Raw genomic sequence first — 21750 nt, 5'->3', positions numbered from 1 at the left:
GCCAACCTCTGCAAGTGCACTTTGCCACTCATATCTGGTGTCACTATAGCGTGCCTTTAAAAATAAAAAACATTTTTTACTGTAAGCTACTAGCAGTCAGTGTCCTTCAAGCTGGTGTGTCAGGCCTTCAGCGTGTACTCTGCAAACCTCTGCCAGTCCACTTTGCCACTCATATCTGGTGTGACAATAGCGTGCCTTTAAAAAGAAAAAAAGTTTTTCACTGTAAGCTACTAGCAGTCAGTGTCCTTCAAGCTGGTGTGTTAGGCCTTCGGCGTGTACTCTGCCAACCTCTGCAAGTCCACTTTGCCACTCATATCTGGTGTGACAATAGCGTGCCTTTAAAAAGAAAAAAAGTTTTTCACTGTAAGCTACTAGCAGTCAGTGTCCTTCAAGCTGGTGTGTTAGGCCTTCAGCGTGTACTCTGCAAACCTCTGCAAGTGCACTTTGCCACTCATATCTGGTGTCACTATAGCGGGCCTTTAAAAAGAAAAATACAATTTCACTGTAAGCTCCTAGCAGTCAGTGTCCTTCAAGCTGGTGTGTCAGGCCTTCAGCGTGTACTCTGCCAACCTCTGCCAGTCCACTTTGCCACTCATATCTTGTGTGACAATAGCGTGCATTTAAAAAGAAAATACGTTTTTCACTGTAAGCTAATAGCAGTCAGTGTCCTTCAAGCTGGTGTGTCAGGCCTTCAGTGTGTACTTTGCCAACCTCTGCCAGTCCACTTTGCCACTCATATCTGGTGTGACAATAGCGTGCCTTTAAAAAGAAAAAAAGTTTTTCACTTTAAGCTAATAGCAGTCAGTGTCCTTAAAGCGGGTGTCAGGCCTTCAGCGTGTACTCTGCCAACCTCTGCCAGTCCACTTTGCCACTCATATCCGGTGTGACAATAGCGTGCCTTTAAAAAGAAAAAAGTTTTTCACTGTAAGCTACTAGCAGTCAGTGTCCTTCAAGCTGGTGTGTTAGGCCTTCAGCGTGTACTCTGCCAATCTCTGCAAGTGCACTTTGCCACTCATATCTGGTGTCACTATAGCGTGCCTTTAAAAATAAAAAAAGTTTTTCACTGTAAGCTACTAGCAGTCAGTGTCCTTCAAGCTGGTGTGTCAGGCCTTCAGCGTGTACTCTGCCAACCTCTGCCAGTCCACTTTGCCACTCATATCTGGTGTGACAATAGCGTGCCTTTAAAAAGAAAAAAAGTTTTTCACTGCAAGCTACTAGCAGTCAGTGTCCTTCAAGCTGGTGTGTCAGGCCTTCAGCGTGTACTCTGCCAACCTCTGCCAGTCCACTTTGCCACTCATATCTGGTGTGACAATCGCGTGCCTTTAAAAATAAAAAATGTTTTTCACCGTAAGCTAATAGCAGTCAGTGTCCTTAAAGCGGGTGTCAGGCCTTCAGCGTGTACTCTGCAAACCTCTGCAAGTGCACTTTGCCACTCATATCTGGTGTCACTATACCGGGCCTTTAAAAAGAAAAAACGTTTTTCACTATAAGCTACTAGCAGTCAGTGTCCTTCAAGCGAGTGTCAGGCCTTCGGCGTGTACTCTGCCAACCTCTGCAAGTGCACTTTGCCACTCATATCTGGTGTGACAATAGCGTGCCTTTAAAAATAAAAAATAAATTTCACTGTAAGCTACTAGCAGTCAGTGTCCTTCAAGCTGGTGTGTCAGGCCTTCAGCGTGTACTCTGCCAACCTCTGCCAGTCCACTTTGCCACTCATATCTGGTGTGACAATAGCGTGCCTTTAAAAAGAAACAAAGTTTTTCACTGTAAGCTACTAGCTGTCAGTGTCCTTCAAGCTGGTGTGTCAGGCCTTCAGCGTGTACTCTGCCAACCTCTGCCAGTCCACTTTGCCACTCATATCTGGTATGACAATAGCGTGCCTTTAAAAATAAAAAAAGTTTTTCACTGTAAGCTAATAGCAGTCAGTGTCCTTAAAGCGGGTGTCAGGCCTTCAGCGTGTACTCTGCCAACCTCTGCAAGTCCACTTTGCCACTCATATCTGGTGTCACTATAGCGTGCCTTTAAAAAGAAAAAACTTTTTCACTATAAGCTACTAGCAGTCAGTGTCCTTCAAGCTGGTGTGTTAGGCCTTCAGCGTGTACTCTGCCAACCTCTGCAAGTCCACTTTGCCACTCATATCTGGTGTGACAATAGCGTGCCTTTAAAAAGAAAAAAAGTTTTTCATTGTAAGCTAATAGCAGTCAGTGTTCTTAAAGCGGGTGTCGGGCCATCAGCGTGTACTCTGCCAACCTCTGCCAGTCCACTTTGCCACTCATATCTGGTGTGACAATAGCGTGCCTTTAAAAAGAAAAAAAGTTTTTCACTGTAAGCTACTAGCAGTCAGTGTCCTTCAAGCTGGTGTGTTAGGCCTTCAGCGTGTACTCTGCCAATCTCTGCAAGTGCACTTTGCCACTCATATCTGGTGTCACTATAGCGTGCCTTTAAAAATAAAAAAAGTTTTTCACTGTAAGCTACTAGCAGTCAGTGTCCTTCAAGCTGGTGTGTCAGGCCTTCAGCGTGTACTCTGCCAACCTCTGCCAGTCCACTTTGCCACTCATATCTGGTGTGACAATAGCGTGCCTTTAAAAAGAAAAAAAGTTTTTCACTGTAAGCTACTAGCAGTCAGTGTCCTTCAAGCTGGTGTGTCAGGCCTTCAGCGTGTACTCTGCCAACCTCTGCCAGTCCACTTTGCCACTCATATCTGGTGTGACAATAGCGTGCCTTTAAAAATAAAAAATGTTTTTCACTGTAAGCTAATAGCAGTCAGTGTCCTTAAAGCGGGTGTCAGGCCTTCAGCGTGTACTCTGCAAACCTCTGCAAGTGCACTTTGCCACTCATATCTGGTGTCACTATACCGGGCCTTTAAAAAGAAAAAACGTTTTTCACTATAAGCTACTAGCAGTCAGTGTCCTTCAAGCGAGTGTCAGGCCTTCGGCGTGTACTCTGCCAACCTCTGCAAGTGCACTTTGCCACTCATATCTGGTGTGACAATAGCGTGCCTTTAAAAATAAAAAATAAATTTCACTGTAAGCTACTAGCAGTCAGTGTCCTTCAAGCTGGTGTGTCAGGCCTTCAGCGTGTACTCTGCCAACCTCTGCCAGTCCACTTTGCCACTCATATCTGGTGTGACAATAGCGTGCCTTTAAAAAGAAACAAAGTTTTTCACTGTAAGCTACTAGCTGTCAGTGTCCTTCAAGCTGGTGTGTCAGGCCTTCAGCGTGTACTCTGCCAACCTCTGCCAGTCCACTTTGCCACTCATATCTGGTATGACAATAGCGTGCCTTTAAAAAAAAAAAAAGTTTTTCACTGTAAGCTAATAGCAGTCAGTGTCCTTAAAGCGGGTGTCAGGCCTTCAGCGTGTACTCTGCCAACCTCTGCAAGTCCACTTTGCCACTCATATCTGGTGTCACTATAGCGTGCCTTTAAAAAGAAAAAACTTTTTCACTATAAGCTACTAGCAGTCAGTGTCCTTCAAGCTGGTGTGTTAGGCCTTCAGCGTGTACTCTGCCAACCTCTGCAAGTCCACTTTGCCACTCATATCTGGTGTGACAATAGCGTGCCTTTAAAAAGAAAAAAAGTTTTTCATTGTAAGCTAATAGCAGTCAGTGTTCTTAAAGCGAGTGTCGGGCCATCAGCGTGTACTCTGCCAACCTCTGCCAGTCCACTTTGCCACTCATATCTGGTGTGACAATAGCGTGCCTTTAAAAAGAAAAAAAGTTTTTCACTGTAAGCTACTAGCAGTCAGTGTCCTTCAAGCTGGTGTGTTAGGCCTTCAGCGTGTACTCTGCCAATCTCTGCAAGTGCACTTTGCCACTCATATCTGGTGTCACTATAGCGTGCCTTTAAAAATAAAAAAGTTTTTTTCTGTAAGCTACTAGCAGTCAGTGTCCTTCAAGCGAGTGTCAGGCCTTCAGCGTGTACTCTGCCAACCTCTGCCAGTCCACTTTTCCACTCATATCTGGTGTGACAATAGCGTGCCTTTAAAAAGAAAAAAAGTTTTTCACTGTAAGTTACTAGCAGTCAGTGTCCTTCAAGCTGGTGTGTCAGGCCTTCAGCGTGTACTCTGCCAACCTCTGCCAGTCCACTTTGCCACTCATATCTTGTGTGACAATAGCGTGCATTTAAAAAGAAAATAAGTTTTTCACTGTAAGCTAATAGCAGTCAGTGTCCTTCAAGCTGGTGTGTCAGGCCTTCAGTGTGTACTCTGCCAACCTCTGCCAGTCCACTTTGCCACTCATATCTGGTGTGACAATAGCGTGCCTTTAAAAAGAAAAAACGTTTTTCACTGTAAGCTAATAGCAGTCAGTGTCCTTAAAGCGGGTGTCAGGCCTTCAGCGTGTACTCTGCCAACCTCTGCCAGTCCACTTTGCCACTCATATCCGGTGTGACAATAGCGCACCTTTAAAAAGAAAAAAGTTTTTCACTGTAAGCTACTAGCAGTCAGTGTCCTTCAAGCTGGTGTGTCAGGCCTTCAGCGTGCACTCTGCCAACCTCTGCCAGTCCACTTTGCCACTCATATCCGGTGTGACAATAGCGTGCCTTTAAAAAGAAAAAAGTTTTTCACTGTAAGCTAATAGCAGTCAGTGTCCTTCAAGCTGGTGTGTCAGGCCTTCAGCGTGTACTCTGCAAACCTCTGCCAGTCCACTTTGCCACTCATATCCGGTGTGACAATAGCGTGCCTTTAAAAAGAAAAAAGTTTTTCACTGTAAGCTACTAGCAGTCAGTGTCCTTCAAGCTGGTGTGTTAGGCCTTCAGCGTGTACTCTGCCAACCTCTGCAAGTGCACTTTGCCACTCATATCTGGTGTCACTATAGCGTGCCTTTAAAAATAAAAAACATTTTTTACTGTAAGCTACTAGCAGTCAGTGTCCTTCAAGCTGGTGTGTCAGGCCTTCAGCGTGTACTCTGCAAACCTCTGCCAGTCCACTTTGCCACTCATATCTGGTGTGACAATAGCGTGCCTTTAAAAAGAAAAAAAGTTTTTCACTGTAAGCTACTAGCAGTCAGTGTCCTTCAAGCTGGTGTGTTAGGCCTTCGGCGTGTACTCTGCCAACCTCTGCAAGTCCACTTTGCCACTCATATCTGGTGTGACAATAGCGTGCCTTTAAAAAGAAAAAAGTTTTTCACTGTAAGCTACTAGCAGTCAGTGTCCTTCAAGCTGGTGTGTTAGGCCTTCAGCGTGTACTCTGCAAACCTCTGCAAGTGCACTTTGCCACTCATATCTGGTGTCACTATAGCGGGCCTTTAAAAAGAAAAATACAATTTCACTGTAAGCTACTAGCAGTCAGTGTCCTTCAAGCTGGTGTGTCAGGCCTTCAGCGTGTACTCTGCCAACCTCTGCCAGTCCACTTTGCCACTCATATCTTGTGTGACAATAGCGTGCATTTAAAAAGAAAATACGTTTTTCACTGTAAGCTAATAGCAGTCAGTGTCCTTCAAGCTGGTGTGTCAGGCCTTCAGTGTGTACTTTGCCAACCTCTGCCAGTCCACTTTGCCACTCATATCTGGTGTGACAATAGCGTGCCTTTAAAAAGAAAAAAAGTTTTTCACTTTAAGCTAATAGCAGTCAGTGTCCTTAAAGCGGGTGTCAGGCCTTCAGCGTGTACTCTGCCAACCTCTGCCAGTCCACTTTGCCACTCATATCCGGTGTGACAATAGCGTGCCTTTAAAAAGAAAAAAGTTTTTCACTGTAAGCTACTAGCAGTCAGTGTCCTTCAAGCTGGTGTGTCAGGCCTTCAGCTTGCACTCTGCCAACCTCTGCCAGTCCACTTTGCCACTCATATCTGGTGTGACAATAGCGTGCCTTTAAAAAGAAAAAAAGTTTTTCACTGTAAGCTAATAGCAGTCAGTGTCCTTCAAGCTAGTGTGTCAGGCCTTCAGCGTGTACTCTGCAAACCTCTGCCAGTCCACTTTGCCACTCATATCCGGTGTGACAATAGCGTGCCTTTAAAAAGAAAAATGTTTTTCACTGTAAGCTACTAGCAGTCAGTGTCCTTCAAGCTGGTGTGTTAGGCCTTCAGCGTGTACTCTGCCAACCTCTGCAAGTGCACTTTGCCACTCATATCTGGTGTCACTATAGCGTGCCTTTAAAAATAAAAAACATTTTTTACTGTAAGCTACTAGCAGTCAGTGTCCTTCAAGCTGGTGTGTCAGGCCTTCAGCGTGTACTCTGCCAACCTCTGCCAGTCCACTTTGCCACTCATATCTGGTGTGACAATAGCGTGCCTTTAAAAAGAAAAAAAGTTTTTCACTGTAAGCTACTAGCAGTCAGTGTCCTTCAAGCTGGTGTGTTAGGCCTTCGGCGTGTACTCTGCCAACCTCTGCAAGTCCACTTTGACACTCATATCTGGTGTGACAATAGCGTGCCTTTAAAAAGAAAAAAAGTTTTTCACTGTAAGCTACTAGCAGTCAGTGTCCTTCAAGCTGGTGTGTTAGGCCTTCAGCGTGTACTCTGCAAACCTCTGCAAGTGCACTTTGCCACTCATATCTGGTGTCACTATAGCGGGCCTTTAAAAAGAAAAAACTTTTTCACTATAAGCTACTAGCAGTCAGTGTCCTTCAAGCGAGTGTCAGGCCTTCGGCGTGTACTCTGCCAACCTCTGCAAGTGCACTTTGCCACTCATATCTGGTGTGACAATAGCGTGCCTTTAAAAATAAAAAAAGTTTTTCACTGTAAGCTAATAGCAGTCAGTGTCCTTCAAGCTGGTGTGTTAGGCCTTCAGCGTGTACTCTACCAACCTCTGCAAGTCCACTTTGCCACTCATATCTGGTGTAACAATAGCGTGCCACTAAAAAGAAAAAAAGTTTTTTACTGTAAGCTACTAGCAGTCAGTGTCCTTCAAGCTGGTGTGTCAGGCCTTCAGCGTGTACTTTGCCAACCTCTGCCAGTCCACTTTGCCACTCATATCTGGTGTGACAATAGCGTGCCTTTAAAAAGAAAAAAGTTTTTAACTGTAAGCTACTAGCAGTCAGTGTCCTTCAAGCTGGTGTGTTAGGCCTTCAGCGTGTACTCTGCCAACCTCTGCAAGTCCACTTTGCCACTCATATCTGGTGTAACAATAGCGTGCCTCTAAAAAGAAAAAAAGTTTTTCACTGTAAAGCAGTCAGTGTCCTTCAAGCTGGTGTGTCAGGCCTTCAGCGTGTACTCTGCCAACCTCTGCCAGTCCACTTTGCCACTCATATCTGGTGTGACAATAGCGTGCCTTTAAAAAGAAAAAAGTTTTTCACTGTAAGCTACTAGCAGTCAGTGTCCTTCAAGCTGGTGTGTCAGGCCTTCCGCGTGTACTCTGCCAACCTCTGCCAGTCCACTTTGCCACTCATATCTGGTGTGACAATAGCATGCCTTTAAAAAGAAAAAACGTTTTTCACTGTAAGCTAATAGCAGTCAGTGTCCTTAAAGCGGGTGTCAGGCCTTCAGCGTGTACTCTGCCAACCTCTGCAAGTCCACTTTGCCACTCATATCTGGTTTAATAATAGCGTGCCTCTAAAAAGAAAAAAAGTTTTTCACTGTAAGCTACTAGCAGTCAGTGTCCTTCAAGCTGGTGTGTCAGGCCTTCAGCGTGTACTCTGCCAACCTCTGCCAGTCCACTTTGCCACTCATATCTGGTGTGACAATAGCGTGCCTTTAAAAATAAAAAAAGTTTTTCACTGTAAGCTACTAGCAGTCAGTGTCCTTCAAGCTGGTGTGTCAGGCCTTCCGCGTGTACTCTGCCAACCTCTGCCAGTCCACTTTGCCACTCATATCTGGTGTGACAATAGCGGGCCTTTAAAAAGAAAAAAAGTTTTTCACTGTAAGCTACTAGCAGTCAGTGTCCTTCAAGCTGGTGTGTCAGGCCTTCCGCGTGTACTCTGCCAACCTCTGCCAGTCCACTTTGCCACTCATATCTGGTGTGACAATAGCATGCCTTTAAAAAGAAAAAACGTTTTTCACTGTAAGCTAATAGCAGTCAGTGTCCTTAAAGCGGGTGTCAGGCCTTCAGCGTGTACTCTGCCAACCTCTGCAAGTCCACTTTGCCACTCATATCTGGTTTAACAATAGCGTGCCTCTAAAAAGAAAAAAAGTTTTTCACTGTAAGCTAATAGCAGTCAGTGTTCTTAAAGCGGGTGTCGGGCCATCAGCGTGTACTCTGCCAACCTCTGCCAGTCCACTTTGCCACTCATATCTGGTGTGACAATAGCGTGCCTTTAAAAAGAAAAAAAGTTTTTCACTGTAAGCTAATAGCAGTCAGTGTCCTTCAAGCTGGTGTGTTAGGCCTTCAGCGTGTACTCTGCCAACCTCTGCAAGTGCACTTTGCCACTCATATCTGGTGTCACTATAGCGTGCCTTTAAAAAGAAAAACTGTTTTTCACTGTAAGCTACTAGCAGTCAGAGTCCTTAAAGCGGGTGTCAGGCCTTCAGCGTGTACTCTGCCAACCTCTGCAAGTGTACTTTGCCACTCATATCTGGTGTGACAATAACGTGCCTTTAAAAAGAATAAAAGTTTTTCACTGTAAGCTACTAGCAGTCAGTGTCCTTCAAGCTGGTGTGTCAGGCCTTCAGCGTGTACTCTGCCAACCTCTGCCAGTCCACTTTGCCATTCATATCTGGTGTGACATTAGCGTGCCTTTAAAAAGAAAAAAAGTTTTTCACTTTAAGCTACTAGCAGTCAGTGTCCTTCAAGCTGGTGTGTCAGGCCTTCAGCGTGTACTCTGCCAACCTCTGCCAGTCCACTTTGCCACTCATATCTGGTGTGACAATAGCGTGCCTTTAAAAAGAAAAAAAGTTTTTCACTGTAAGCTACTAGCAGTCAGTGTCCTTAAAGCGGGTGTCAGGCCTTCAGCGTGTACTCTGCAAACCTCTGCAAGTGCACTTTGCCACTCATATCTGGTGTCACTATAGCGGGCCTTTAAAAAGAAAAAACTTTTTTCACTGTAAGCTACTAGCAGTCAGTGTCCTTCAAGCGAGTGTCAGGCCTTCAGCGTGTACTCTGCCAACCTCTGCAAGTGCACTTTGCCACTCATATCTGGTGTGACAATAGCGTGCCTTTAAAAAGAAAAAAAGTTTTTCACTGTAAGCTAATAGCAGTCAGTGTCCTTCAAGCTGGTGTGTCAGGCCTTCAGCGTGTACTCTGCCAACCTCTGCCAGTCCACTTTGCCACTCATATCTGGTGTGACAATAGCCTGCCTTTAAAAAGAAAAAAAAGTTTTTCACTGTAAGCTACTAGCAGTCAGTGTCCTTCAAGCTGGTGTGTTAGGCCTTCAGCGTGTACTCTGCCAATCTCTGCAAGTGCACTTTGCCACTCATATCTGGTGTCACTATAGCGTGCCTTTAAAAATAAAAAACGTTTTTTACTGTAAGCTACTAGCAGTCAGTGTCCTTCAAGCAAGTGTCAGGCCTTCAGCGTGTACTCTGCCAACCTCTGCAAGTGCACTTTGCCACTCATATCTGGTGTGACAATAGCGTGCCTTTAAAAAGAAAAAAAGTTTTTCACTGTAAGCTAATAGCAGTCAGTGTCCTTCAAGCTTGTGTGTTAGGCCTTCAGCGTGTACTCTGCCAACCTCTGCAAGTCCACTTTGCCACTCATATCTGGTGTAACAATAGCGTGCCTCTAAAAAGAAAAAAACGTTTTTCACTGTAAGCTACTAGCAGTCAGTGTCCTTCAAGCTGGTGTGTCAGGCCTTCAGCGTGTACTCTGCCAACCTCTGCCAGTCCACTTTGCCACTCATATCTGGTGTGACAATAGCGTGCCTTTAAAAAGAAAAAAAAGTTTTTCACTGTAAGCTACTAGCAGTCAGTGTCCTTCAAGCTGGTGTGTTAGGCCTTCAGCGTGTACTCTGCAAACCTCTGCCAGTCCACTTTGCCACTCATATCTGGTGTGACAATAGCGTGCCTTTAAAAAGAAAAAAAGTTTTTCACTGTAAGCTACTAGCAGTCAGTGTCCTTCAAGCTGGTGTGTTAGGCCTTCAGCGTGTACTCTGCCAACCTCTGCAAGTCCACTTTGCCACTCATATCTGGTGTGGTGTGACAATAGCGTGCCTCTAAAAAGAAAAAAAGTTTTTCACTGTAAGCTACTAGCAGTCAGTGTCCTTCAAGCTGGTGTGTCAGGCCTTCAGCGTGTACTCTGCCAACCTCTGCCAGTCCACTTTGCCATTCATATCTGGTGTGACATTAGCGTGCCTTTAAAAAGAAAAAAGTTTTTCACTGTAAGCTACTAGCAGTCAGTGTCCTTCAAGCTGGTGTGTCAGGCCTTCAGCGTGTACTCTGCCAACCTCTGCCAGTCCACTTTGCCACTCATATCTGGTGTGACAATAGCGTGCCTTTAAAAAGAAAAAAAGTTTTTCACTGTAAGCTACTAGCAGTCAGTGTCCTTAAAGCGGGTGTCAGGCCTTCAGCGTGTACTCTGCAAACTTCTGCAAGTGCACTTTGCCACTCATATCTGGTGTCACTAAAGCGGGCCTTTAAAAAGAAAAAACTTTTTTCACTGTAAGCTACTAGCAGTCAGTGTCCTTCAAGCGAGTGTCAGGCCTTCAGCGTGTACTCTGCCAACCTCTGCCAGTCCACTTTGCCACTCATATCTGGTGTGACAATAGCCTGCCTTTAAAAAGAAAAAAAGTTTTTCACTGTAAGCTACTAGCAGTCAGTGTCCTTCAAGCTGATGTGTTAGGCCTTCAGCGTGTACTCTGCCAATCTCTGCAAGTCCACTTTGCCACTCATATCTGGTGTAACAATAGCGTGCCTCTAAAAAGAAAAAAAGTTTTTCACTGTAAGCTACTAGCAGTCAGTGTCCTTCAAGCTGGTGTGTCAGGCCTTCAGCGTGTACTCTGCCAACCTCTGCCAGTCCACTTTGCCACTCATATCTGGTGTTACAATAGCGTGCCTTTAAAAATAAAAAAAGTTTTTCACTGTAAGCTACTAGCAGTCAGTGTCCTTCAAGCTGGTGTGTCAGGCCTTCAGCGTGTACTCTGCCAACCTCTGCCAGTCCACTTTGCCACTCATATCTGGTGTGACAATAGCGTGCCTTTAAAAAGAAAAAAAGTTTTTCACTGTAAGCTAATAGCAGTCAGTGTCCTTCAAGCTGGTGTGTCAGGCCTTCAGCGTGTACTCTGCCAACCTCTGCCAGTCCACTTTTCCACTCATATCTGGTGTGACAATAGTGTGCCTTTAAAAAGAAAAAAAGTTTTTCACTGTATGCTACTAGCAGTCAGTGTCCTTCAAGCTGGTGTGTCAGGCCTTCAGCGTGTACTCTGCCAACCTCTGCCAGTCCACTTTGCCACTCATATCTGGTGTGACAATAGCGTCCCTTTAAATAGAAAAAAAGTTTTTCACTGTAAGCTACTAGCAGTCAGTGTCCTTCAAGCTGGTGTGTTAGGCCTTCAGCGTGTACTCTGCCAACATCTGCAAGTCCACTTTGCCACTCATATCTGGTGTGACAATAGCGTGCCTTTAAAAAGAAAAAAAGTTTTTCACTGTAAGCTACTAGCAGTCAGTGTCCTTCAAGCTGTTGTGTTAGGCCTTCAGCCCGTACTCTGCCAACCTCTGCAAGTCCACTTTGCCACTCATATCTGGTGTGACAATAGCGTGCCTTTAAAAAGAAAAAAGTTTTTCACTGTAAACTAATAGCAGTCAGTGTCCTTCAAGCTGGTGTGTTAGGCCTTCAGCGTGTACTCTGCCAATCTCTGCAAGTGCACTTTGCCACTCATATCTGGTGTCACTATAGCGTGCCTTTAAAAATAAAAAACTTTTTTTACTGTAAGCTACTAGCAGTCAGTGTCCTTCAAGCGAGTGTCAGGCCTTCAGCGTGTACTCTGCCAACCTCTGCCAGTCCACTTTGCCACTCATATCTGGTGTGACAATAGCCTGCCTTTAAAAAGAAAAAAAGTTTTTCACTGTAAGCTACTAGCAGTCAGTGTCCTTCAAGCTGATGTGTTAGGCCTTCAGCGTGTACTCTGCCAATCTCTGCAAGTCCACTTTGCCACTCATATCTGGTGTAACAATAGCGTGCCTCTAAAAAGAAAAAAAGTTTTTCACTGTAAGCTACTAGCAGTCAGTGTCCTTCAAGCTGGTGTGTCAGGCCTTCAGCGTGTACTCTGCCAACCTCTTCCAGTCCACTTTGCCACTCATATCTGGTGTGACAATAGCGTGCCTTTAAATAGAAAAAAAGTTTTTCACTGTAAGCTACTAGCAGTCAGTGTCCTTCAAGCTGGTGTGTTAGGCCTTCAGCGTGTACTCTGCCAACATCTGCAAGTCCACTTTGCCACTCATATCTGGTGTGCCTTTAAAAAGAAAAAAAGCTTTGCACTGTAAGCTAATAGCAGTCAGTGTTCTTAAAGCGGGTGTCAGGCCATCAGCGTGTACTCTGCCAACCTCTGCCAGTCCACTTTGCCACTCATATCTGGTGTGACAATAGCGTGCCTTTAAAAAGAAAAAAAGTTTTTCACTGTAAGCTACTAGCAGTCAGTGTCCTTCAAGCTGGTGTGTTAGGCCTTCAGCGTGTACTCTGCCAACCTCTGCCAGTCCACTTTGCCACTCATATCTGGTGTGACAATAGCATGCCTTTAAAAAGAAAAAAAGTTTTTCACTGTAAGCTAATAGCAGTCAGTGTCCTTCAAGCTGGTGTGTCAGGCCTTCCGCGTGTACTCTGCCAACCTCTGCCAGTCCACTTTGCCACTCATATCTGGTGTGACAATAGCGTGCCTTTAAAAAGAAAAAACGTTTTTCACTGTAAGCTACTAGCAGTCAGTGTCCTTCAAGCTGGTGTGTTAGGCCTTCAGCGTGTACTCTGCCAACCTCTGCAAGTCCACTTTGCCACTCATATCTGGTGTAACAATAGCGTGCCTCTAAAAAGAAAAAAAGTTTTTCACTGTAAGCTACTAGCAGTCAGTGTCCTTCAAGCTGGTGTGTCAGGCCTTCAGCGTGTACTCTGCCAACCTCTGCCAGTCCACTTTGCCACTCATATCTGGTGTGACAATAGCGTGCCTTTAAAAAGAAAAAAAGTTTTTCACTGTAAGCTACTAGCAGTCAGTGTCCTTCAAGCTGGTGTGTTAGGCCTTCAGCGTGTACTCTGCCAACCTCTGCCAGTCCACTTTGCCACTCATATCTGGTGTGACAATAGCGTGCCTTTAAAAAGAAAAAAAGTTTTTCACTGTAAGCTAATAGCAGTCAGTGTCCTTAAAGCGGGTGTGTTAGGCCTTCAGCGTGTACTCTGCCAACCTCTGCAAGTCCACTTTGCCACTCATATCTGGTGTGCCTTTAAAAAGAAAAAAAGCATTTCACTGTAAGCTAATAGCAGTCAGTGTTCTTAAAGCGGGTGTCAGGCCAACAGCGTGTACTCTGCCAACCTCTGCCAGTCCACTTTGCCACTCATATCTGGTGTGACAATAGCGTGCCTTTAAAAAGAAAAAAAGTTTTTCACTGTAAGCTACTAGCAGTCAGTGTCCTTCAAGCTGGTGTGTTAGGCCTTCAGCGTGTACTCTGCCAACCTCTGCAAGTCCACTTTGCCACTCATATCTGGTGTGCCTTTAAAAAGAAAAAAAGCTTTTCACTGTAAGCTAATAGCAGTCAGTGTTCTTAAAGCGGGTGTCAGGCCATCAGCGTGTACTCTGCCAACCTCTGCCAGTCCACTTTGCCACTCATATCTGGTGTGACAATAGCGTGCCTTTAAAAAGAAAAAAAGTTTTTCACTGTAAGCTACTAGCAGTCAGTGTCCTTCAAGCTGGTGTGTTAGGCCTTCAGCGTGTACTCTGCCAACCTCTGCAAGTCCACTTTGCCACTCATATCTGGTGTGCCTTTAAAAAGAAAAAAAGCTTTTCACTGTAAGCTACTAGCAGTCAGTGTCCTTCAAGCTGATGTGTTAGGCCTTCAGCGTGTACTCTGCCAATCTCTGCAAGTCCACTTTGCCACTCATATCTGGTGTAACAATAGCGTGCCTCTAAAAAGAAAAAAAGTTTTTCACTGTAAGCTACTAGCAGTCAGTGTCCTTCAAGCTGGTGTGTCAGGCCTTCAGCGTGTACTCTGCCAACCTCTTCCAGTCCACTTTGCCACTCATATCTGGTGTGACAATAGCGTGCCTTTAAATAGAAAAAAAGTTTTTCACTGTAAGCTACTAGCAGTCAGTGTCCTTCAAGCTGGTGTGTTAGGCCTTCAGCGTGTACTCTGCCAACATCTGCAAGTCCACTTTGCCACTCATATCTGGTGTGCCTTTAAAAAGAAAAAAAGCTTTTCACTGTAAGCTAATAGCAGTCAGTGTTCTTAAAGCGGGTGTCAGGCCATCAGCGTGTACTCTGCCAACCTCTGCCAGTCCACTTTGCCACTCATATCTGGTGTGACAATAGCGTGCCTTTAAAAAGAAAAAAAGTTTTTCACTGTAAGCTACTAGCAGTCAGTGTCCTTCAAGCTGGTGTGTTAGGCCTTCAGCGTGTACTCTGCCAACCTCTGCCAGTCCACTTTGCCACTCATATCTGGTGTGACAATAGCGTGCCTTTAAAAAGAAAAAAAGTTTTTCACTGTAAGCTAATAGCAGTCAGTGTCCTTCAAGCTGGTGTGTCAGGCCTTCCGCGTGTACTCTGCCAACCTCTGCCAGTCCACTTTGCCACTCATATCTGGTGTGACAATAGCGTGCCTTTAAAAAGAAAAAACGTTTTTCACTGTAAGCTACTAGCAGTCAGTGTCCTTTAAGCTGGTGTGTTAGGCCTTCAGCGTGTACTCTGCCAACCTCTGCAAGTCCACTTTGCCACTCATATCTGGTGTAACAATAGCGTGCCTCTAAAAAGAAAAAAAGTTTTTCACTGTAAGCTACTAGCAGTCAGTGTCCTTCAAGCTGGTGTGTCAGGCCTTCAGCGTGTACTCTGCCAACCTCTGCCAGTCCACTTTGCCACTCATATCTGGTGTGACAATAGCGTGCCTTTAAAAAGAAAAAAAGCTTTTCACTGTAAGCTACTAGCAGTCAGTGTCCTTCAAGCTGGTGTGTTAGGCCTTCAGCGTGTACTCTGCCAACCTCTGCCAGTCCACTTTGCCACTCATATCTGGTGTGACAATAGCGTGCCTTTAAAAAGAAAAAAAGTTTTTCACTGTAAGCTAATAGCAGTCAGTGTCCTTAAAGCGGGTGTGTTAGGCCTTCAGCGTGTACTCTGCCAACCTCTGCAAGTCCACTTTGCCACTCATATCTGGTGTGCCTTTAAAAAGAAAAAAAGCTTTTCACTGTAAGCTAATAGCAGTCAGTGTTCTTAAAGCGGGTGTCAGGCCAACAGCGTGTACTCTGCCAACCTCTGCCAGTCCACTTTGCCACTCATATCTGGTGTGACAATAGCGTGCCTTTAAAAAGAAAAAAAGTTTTTCACTGTAAGCTACTAGCAGTCAGTGTCCTTCAAGCTGGTGTGTTAGGCCTTCAGCGTGTACTCTGCCAACCTCTGCAAGTCCACTTTGCCACTCATATCTGGTGTGCCTTTAAAAAGAAAAAAAGCTTTTCACTGTAAGCTAATAGCAGTCAGTGTTCTTAAAGCGGGTGTCAGGCCATCAGCGTGTACTCTGCCAACCTCTGCCAGTCCACTTTGCCACTCATATCTGGTGTGACAATAGCGTGCCTTTAAAAAGAAAAAAAGTTTTTCACTGTAAGCTACTAGCAGTCAGTGTCCTTCAAGCTGGTGTGTTAGGCCTTCAGCGTGTACTCTGCCAACCTCTGCAAGTCCACTTTGCCACTCATATCTGGTGTGCCTTTAAAAAGAAAAAAAGTTTTTCACTGTAAGCTACTAGCAGTCAGTGTCCTTCAAGCTGATGTGTTAGGCCTTCAGCGTGTACTCTGCCAATCTCTGCAAGTCCACTTTGCCACTCATATCTGGTGTAACAATAGCGTGCCTCTAAAAAGAAAAAAAGTTTTTCACTGTAAGCTACTAGCAGTCAGTGTCCTTCAAGCTGGTGTGTCAGGCCTTCAGCGTGTACTCTGCCAACCTCTTCCAGTCCACTTTGCCACTCATATCTGGTGTGACAATAGCGTGCCTTTAAATAGAAAAAAAGTTTTTCACTGTAAGCTACTAGCAGTCAGTGTCCTTCAAGCTGGTGTGTTAGGCCTTCAGCGTGTACTCTGCCAACATCTGCAAGTCCACTTTGCCACTCATATCTGGTGTGCCTTTAAAAAGAAAAAAAGCTTTTCACTGTAAGCTAATAGCAGTCAGTGTTCTTAAAGCGGGTGTCAGGCCATCAGCGTGTACTCTGCCAACCTCTGCCAGTCCACTTTGCCACTCATATCTGGTGTGACAATAGCGTGCCTTTAAAAAGAAAAAAAGTTTTTCACTGTAAGCTACTAGCAGTCAGTGTCCTTCAAGCTGGTGTGTTAGGCCTTCAGCGTGTACTCTGCCAACCTCTGCCAGTCCACTTTGCCACTCATATCTGGTGTGACAATAGCATGCCTTTAAAAAGAAAAAAAGTTTTTCACTGTAAGCTAATAGCAGTCAGTGTCCTTCAAGCTGGTGTGTCAGGCCTTCCGCGTGTACTCTGCCAACCTCTGCCAGTCCACTTTGCCACTCATATCTGGTGTGACAATAGCGTGCCTTTAAAAAGAAAAAACGTTTTTCACTGTAAGCTACTAGCAGTCAGTGTCCTTCAAGCTGGTGTGTTAGGCCTTCAGCGTGTACTCTGCCAACCTCTGCAAGTCCACTTTGCCACTCATATCTGGTGTAACAATAGCGTGCCTCTAAAAAGAAAAAACGTTTTTCACTGTAAGCTACTAGCAGTCAGTGTCCTTCAAGCTGGTGTGTCAGGCCTTCAGCGTGTACTCTGCCAACCTCTGCCAGTCCACTTTGCCACTCATATCTGGTGTGACAATAGCGTGCCTTTAAAAAGAAAAAAAGTTTTTCACTGTAAGCTACTAGCAGTCAGTGTCCTTCAAGCTGGTGTGTTAGGCCTTCAGCGTGTACTCTGCCAACCTCTGCCAGTCCACTTTGCCACTCATATCTGGTGTGACAATAGCGTGCCTTTTAAAAGAAAAAAAGTTTTTCACTGTAAGCTAATAGCAGTCAGTGTCCTTAAAGCGGGTGTGTTAGGCCTTCAGCGTGTACTCTGCCAACCTCTGCAAGTCCACTTTGCCACTCATATCTGGTGTGCCTTTAAAAAGAAAAAAAGCTTTTCACTGTAAGCTAATAGCAGTCAGTGTTCTTAAAGCGGGTGTCAGGCCAACAGCGTGTACTCTGCCAACCTCTGCCAGTCCACTTTGCCACTCATATCTGGTGTGACAATAGCGTGCCTTTAAAAAGAAAAAAAGTTTTTCACTGTAAGCTACTAGCAGTCAGTGTCCTTCAAGCTGGTGTGTTAGGCCTTCAGCGTGTACTCTGCCAACCTCTGCAAGTCCACTTTGCCACTCATATCTGGTGTGCCTTTAAAAAGAAAAAAAGCTTTTCACTGTAAGCTAATAGCAGTCAGTGTTCTTAAAGCGGGTGTCAGGCCATCAGCGTGTACTCTGCCAACCTCTGCCAGTCCACTTTGCCACTCATATCTGGTGTGACAATAGCGTGCCTTTAAAAAGAAAAAAAGTTTTTCACTGTAAGCTACTAGCAGTCAGTGTCCTTCAAGCTGGTGTGTTAGGCCTTCAGCGTGTACTCTGCCAACCTCTGCAAGTCCACTTTGCCACTCATATCTGGTGTGCCTTTAAAAAGAAAAAAAGTTTTTCACTGTAAGCTACTAGCAGTCAGTGTCCTTCAAGCTGATGTGTTAGGCCTTCAGCGTGTACTCTGCCAATCTCTGCAAGTCCACTTTGCCACTCATATCTGGTGTAACAATAGCGTGCCTCTAAAAAGAAAAAAAGTTTTTCACTGTAAGCTACTAGCAGTCAGTGTCCTTCAAGCTGGTGTGTCAGGCCTTCAGCGTGTACTCTGCCAACCTCTTCCAGTCCACTTTGCCACTCATATCTGGTGTGACAATAGCGTGCCTTTAAATAGAAAAAAAGTTTTTCACTGTAAGCTACTAGCAGTCAGTGTCCTTCAAGCTGGTGTGTTAGGCCTTCAGCGTGTACTCTGCCAACATCTGCAAGTCCACTTTGCCACTCATATCTGGTGTGCCTTTAAAAAGAAAAAAAGCTTTTCACTGTAAGCTAATAGCAGTCAGTGTTCTTAAAGCGGGTGTCAGGCCATCAGCGTGTACTCTGCCAACCTCTGCCAGTCCACTTTGCCACTCATATCTGGTGTGACAATAGCGTGCCTTTAAAAAGAAAAAAAGTTTTTCACTGTAAGCTACTAGCAGTCAGTGTCCTTCAAGCTGGTGTGTTAGGCCTTCAGCGTGTACTCTGCCAACCTCTGCCAGTCCACTTTGCCACTCATATCTGGTGTGACAATAGCATGCCTTTAAAAAGAAAAAAAGTTTTTCACTGTAAGCTAATAGCAGTCAGTGTCCTTCAAGCTGGTGTGTCAGGCCTTCCGCGTGTACTCTGCCAACCTCTGCCAGTCCACTTTGCCACTCATATCTGGTGTGACAATAGCGTGCCTTTAAAAAGAAAAAACGTTTTTCACTGTAAGCTACTAGCAGTCAGTGTCCTTCAAGCTGGTGTGTTAGGCCTTCAGCGTGTACTCTGCCAACCTCTGCAAGTCCACTTTGCCACTCATATCTGGTGTAACAATAGCGTGCCTCTAAAAAGAAAAAACGTTTTTCACTGTAAGCTACTAGCAGTCAGTGTCCTTCAAGCTGGTGTGTCAGGCCTTCAGCGTGTACTCTGCCAACCTCTGCCAGTCCACTTTGCCACTCATATCTGGTGTGACAATAGCGTGCCTTTAAAAAGAAAAAAAGTTTTTCACTGTAAGCTACTAGCAGTCAGTGTCCTTCAAGCTGGTGTGTTAGGCCTTCAGCGTGTACTCTGCCAACCTCTGCCAGTCCACTTTGCCACTCATATCTGGTGTGACAATAGCGTGCCTTTAAAAAGAAAAAAGTTTTTCACTGTAAGCTAATAGCAGTCAGTGTCCTTAAAGCGGGTGTGTTAGGCCTTCAGCGTGTACTCTGCCAACCTCTGCAAGTCCACTTTGCCACTCATATCTGGTGTGCCTTTAAAAAGAAAAAAAGCTTTTCACTGTAAGCTAATAGCAGTCAGTGTTCTTAAAGCGGGTGTCAGGCCAACAGCGTGTACTCTGCCAACCTCTGCCAGTCCACTTTGCCACTCATATCTGGTGTGACAATAGCGTGCCTTTAAAAAGAAAAAAAGTTTTTCACTGTAAGCTACTAGCAGTCAGTGTCCTTCAAGCTGGTGTGTTAGGCCTTCAGCGTGTACTCTGCCAACCTCTGCAAGTCCACTTTGCCACTCATATCTGGTGTGCCTTTAAAAAGAAAAAAAGCTTTTCACTGTAAGCTAATAGCAGTCAGTGTTCTTAAAGCGGGTGTCAGGCCATCAGCGTGTACTCTGCCAACCTCTGCCAGTCCACTTTGCCACTCATATCTGGTGTGACAATAGCGTGCCTTTAAAAAGAAAAAAAGTTTTTCACTGTAAGCTACTAGCAGTCAGTGTCCTTCAAGCTGGTGTGTTAGGCCTTCAGCGTGTACTCTGCCAACCTCTGCAAGTCCACTTTGCCACTCATATCTGGTGTGCCTTTAAAAAGAAAAAAAGTTTTTCACTGTAAGCTACTAGCAGTCAGTGTCCTTCAAGCTGATGTGTTAGGCCTTCAGCGTGTACTCTGCCAATCTCTGCAAGTCCACTTTGCCACTCATATCTGGTGTAACAATAGCGTGCCTCTAAAAAGAAAAAAAGTTTTTCACTGTAAGCTACTAGCAGTCAGTGTACTTCAAGCTGGTGTGTCAGGCCTTCAGCGTGTACTCTGCCAACCTCTTCCAGTCCACTTTGCCACTCATATCTGGTGTGACAATAGCGTGCCTTTAAATAGAAAAAAAGTTTTTCACTGTAAGCTACTAGCAGTCAGTGTCCTTCAAGCTGGTGTGTTAGGCCTTCAGCGTGTACTCTGCCAACATCTGCAAGTCCACTTTGCCACTCATATCTGGTGTGCCTTTAAAAAGAAAAAAAGCTTTTCACTGTAAGCTAATAGCAGTCAGTGTTCTTAAAGCGGGTGTCAGGCCATCAGCGTGTACTCTGCCAACCTCTGCCAGTCCACTTTGCCACTCATATCTGGTGTGACAATAGCGTGCCTTTAAAAAGAAAAAAAGTTTTTCACTGTAAGCTACTAGCAGTCAGTGTCCTTCAAGCTGGTGTGTTAGGCCTTCAGCGTGTACTCTGCCAACCTCTGCCAGTCCACTTTGCCACTCATATCTGGTGTGACAATAGCATGCCTTTAAAAAGAAAAAAAGTTTTTCACTGTAAGCTAATAGCAGTCAGTGTCCTTCAAGCTGGTGTGTCAGGCCTTCCGCGTGTACTCTGCCAACCTCTGCCAGTCCACTTTGCCACTCATATCTGGTGTGACAATAGCGTGCCTTTAAAAAGAAAAAACGTTTTTCACTGTAAGCTACTAGCAGTCAGTGTCCTTCAAGCTGGTGTGTTAGGCCTTCAGCGTGTACTCTGCCAACCTCTGCAAGTCCACTTTGCCACTCATATCTGGTGTAACAATAGCGTGCCTCTAAAAAGAAAAAACGTTTTTCACTGTAAGCTACTAGCAGTCAGTGTCCTTCAAGCTGGTGTGTCAGGCCTTCAGCGTGTACTCTGCCAACCTCTGCCAGTCCACTTTGCCACTCATATCTGGTGTGACAATAGCGTGCCTTTAAAAAGAAAAAAAGTTTTTCACTGTAAGCTACTAGCAGTCAGTGTCCTTCAAGCTGGTGTGTTAGGCCTTCAGCGTGTACTCTGCCAACCTCTGCCAGTCCACTTTGCCACTCATATCTGGTGTGACAATAGCGTGCCTTTAAAAAGAAAAAAAGTTTTTCACTGTAAGCTAATAGCAGTCAGTGTCCTTAAAGCGGGTGTGTTAGGCCTTCAGCGTGTACTCTGCCAACCTCTGCAAGTCCACTTTGCCACTCATATCTGGTGTGCCTTTAAAAAGAAAAAAAGCTTTTCACTGTAAGCTAATAGCAGTCAGTGTTCTTAAAGCGGGTGTCAGGCCAACAGCGTGTACTCTGCCAACCTCTGCCAGTCCACTTTGCCACTCATATCTGGTGTGACAATAGCGTGCCTTTAAAAAGAAAAAAAGTTTTTCACTGTAAGCTACTAGCAGTCAGTGTCCTTCAAGCTGGTGTGTTAGGCCTTCAGCGTGTACTCTGCCAACCTCTGCAAGTCCACTTTGCCACTCATATCTGGTGTGCCTTTAAAAAGAAAAAAAGCTTTTCACTGTAAGCTAATAGCAGTCAGTGTTCTTAAAGCGGGTGTCAGGCCATCAGCGTGTACTCTGCCAACCTCTGCCAGTCCACTTTGCCACTCATATCTGGTGTGACAATAGCGTGCCTTTAAAAAGAAAAAAAGTTTTTCACTGTAAGCTACTAGCAGTCAGTGTCCTTCAAGCTGGTGTGTTAGGCCTTCAGCGTGTACTCTGCCAACCTCTGCAAGTCCACTTTGCCACTCATATCTGGTGTGCCTTTAAAAAGAAAAAAAGTTTTTCACTGTAAGCTACTAGCAGTCAGTGTCCTTCAAGCTGATGTGTTAGGCCTTCAGCGTGTACTCTGCCAATCTCTGCAAGTCCACTTTGCCACTCATATCTGGTGTAACAATAGCGTGCCTCTAAAAAGAAAAAAAGTTTTTCACTGTAAGCTACTAGCAGTCAGTGTCCTTCAAGCTGGTGTGTCAGGCCTTCAGCGTGTACTCTGCCAACCTCTTCCAGTCCACTTTGCCACTCATATCTGGTGTGACAATAGCGTGCCTTTAAATAG

This window comes from Pelobates fuscus, chromosome 1 (assembly GCF_036172605.1).
Source record: "Pelobates fuscus isolate aPelFus1 chromosome 1, aPelFus1.pri, whole genome shotgun sequence".
Classification (NCBI taxonomy): domain Eukaryota; kingdom Metazoa; phylum Chordata; class Amphibia; order Anura; family Pelobatidae; genus Pelobates; species Pelobates fuscus.
Note: the sequence above shows the minus strand (reverse complement) of the source record.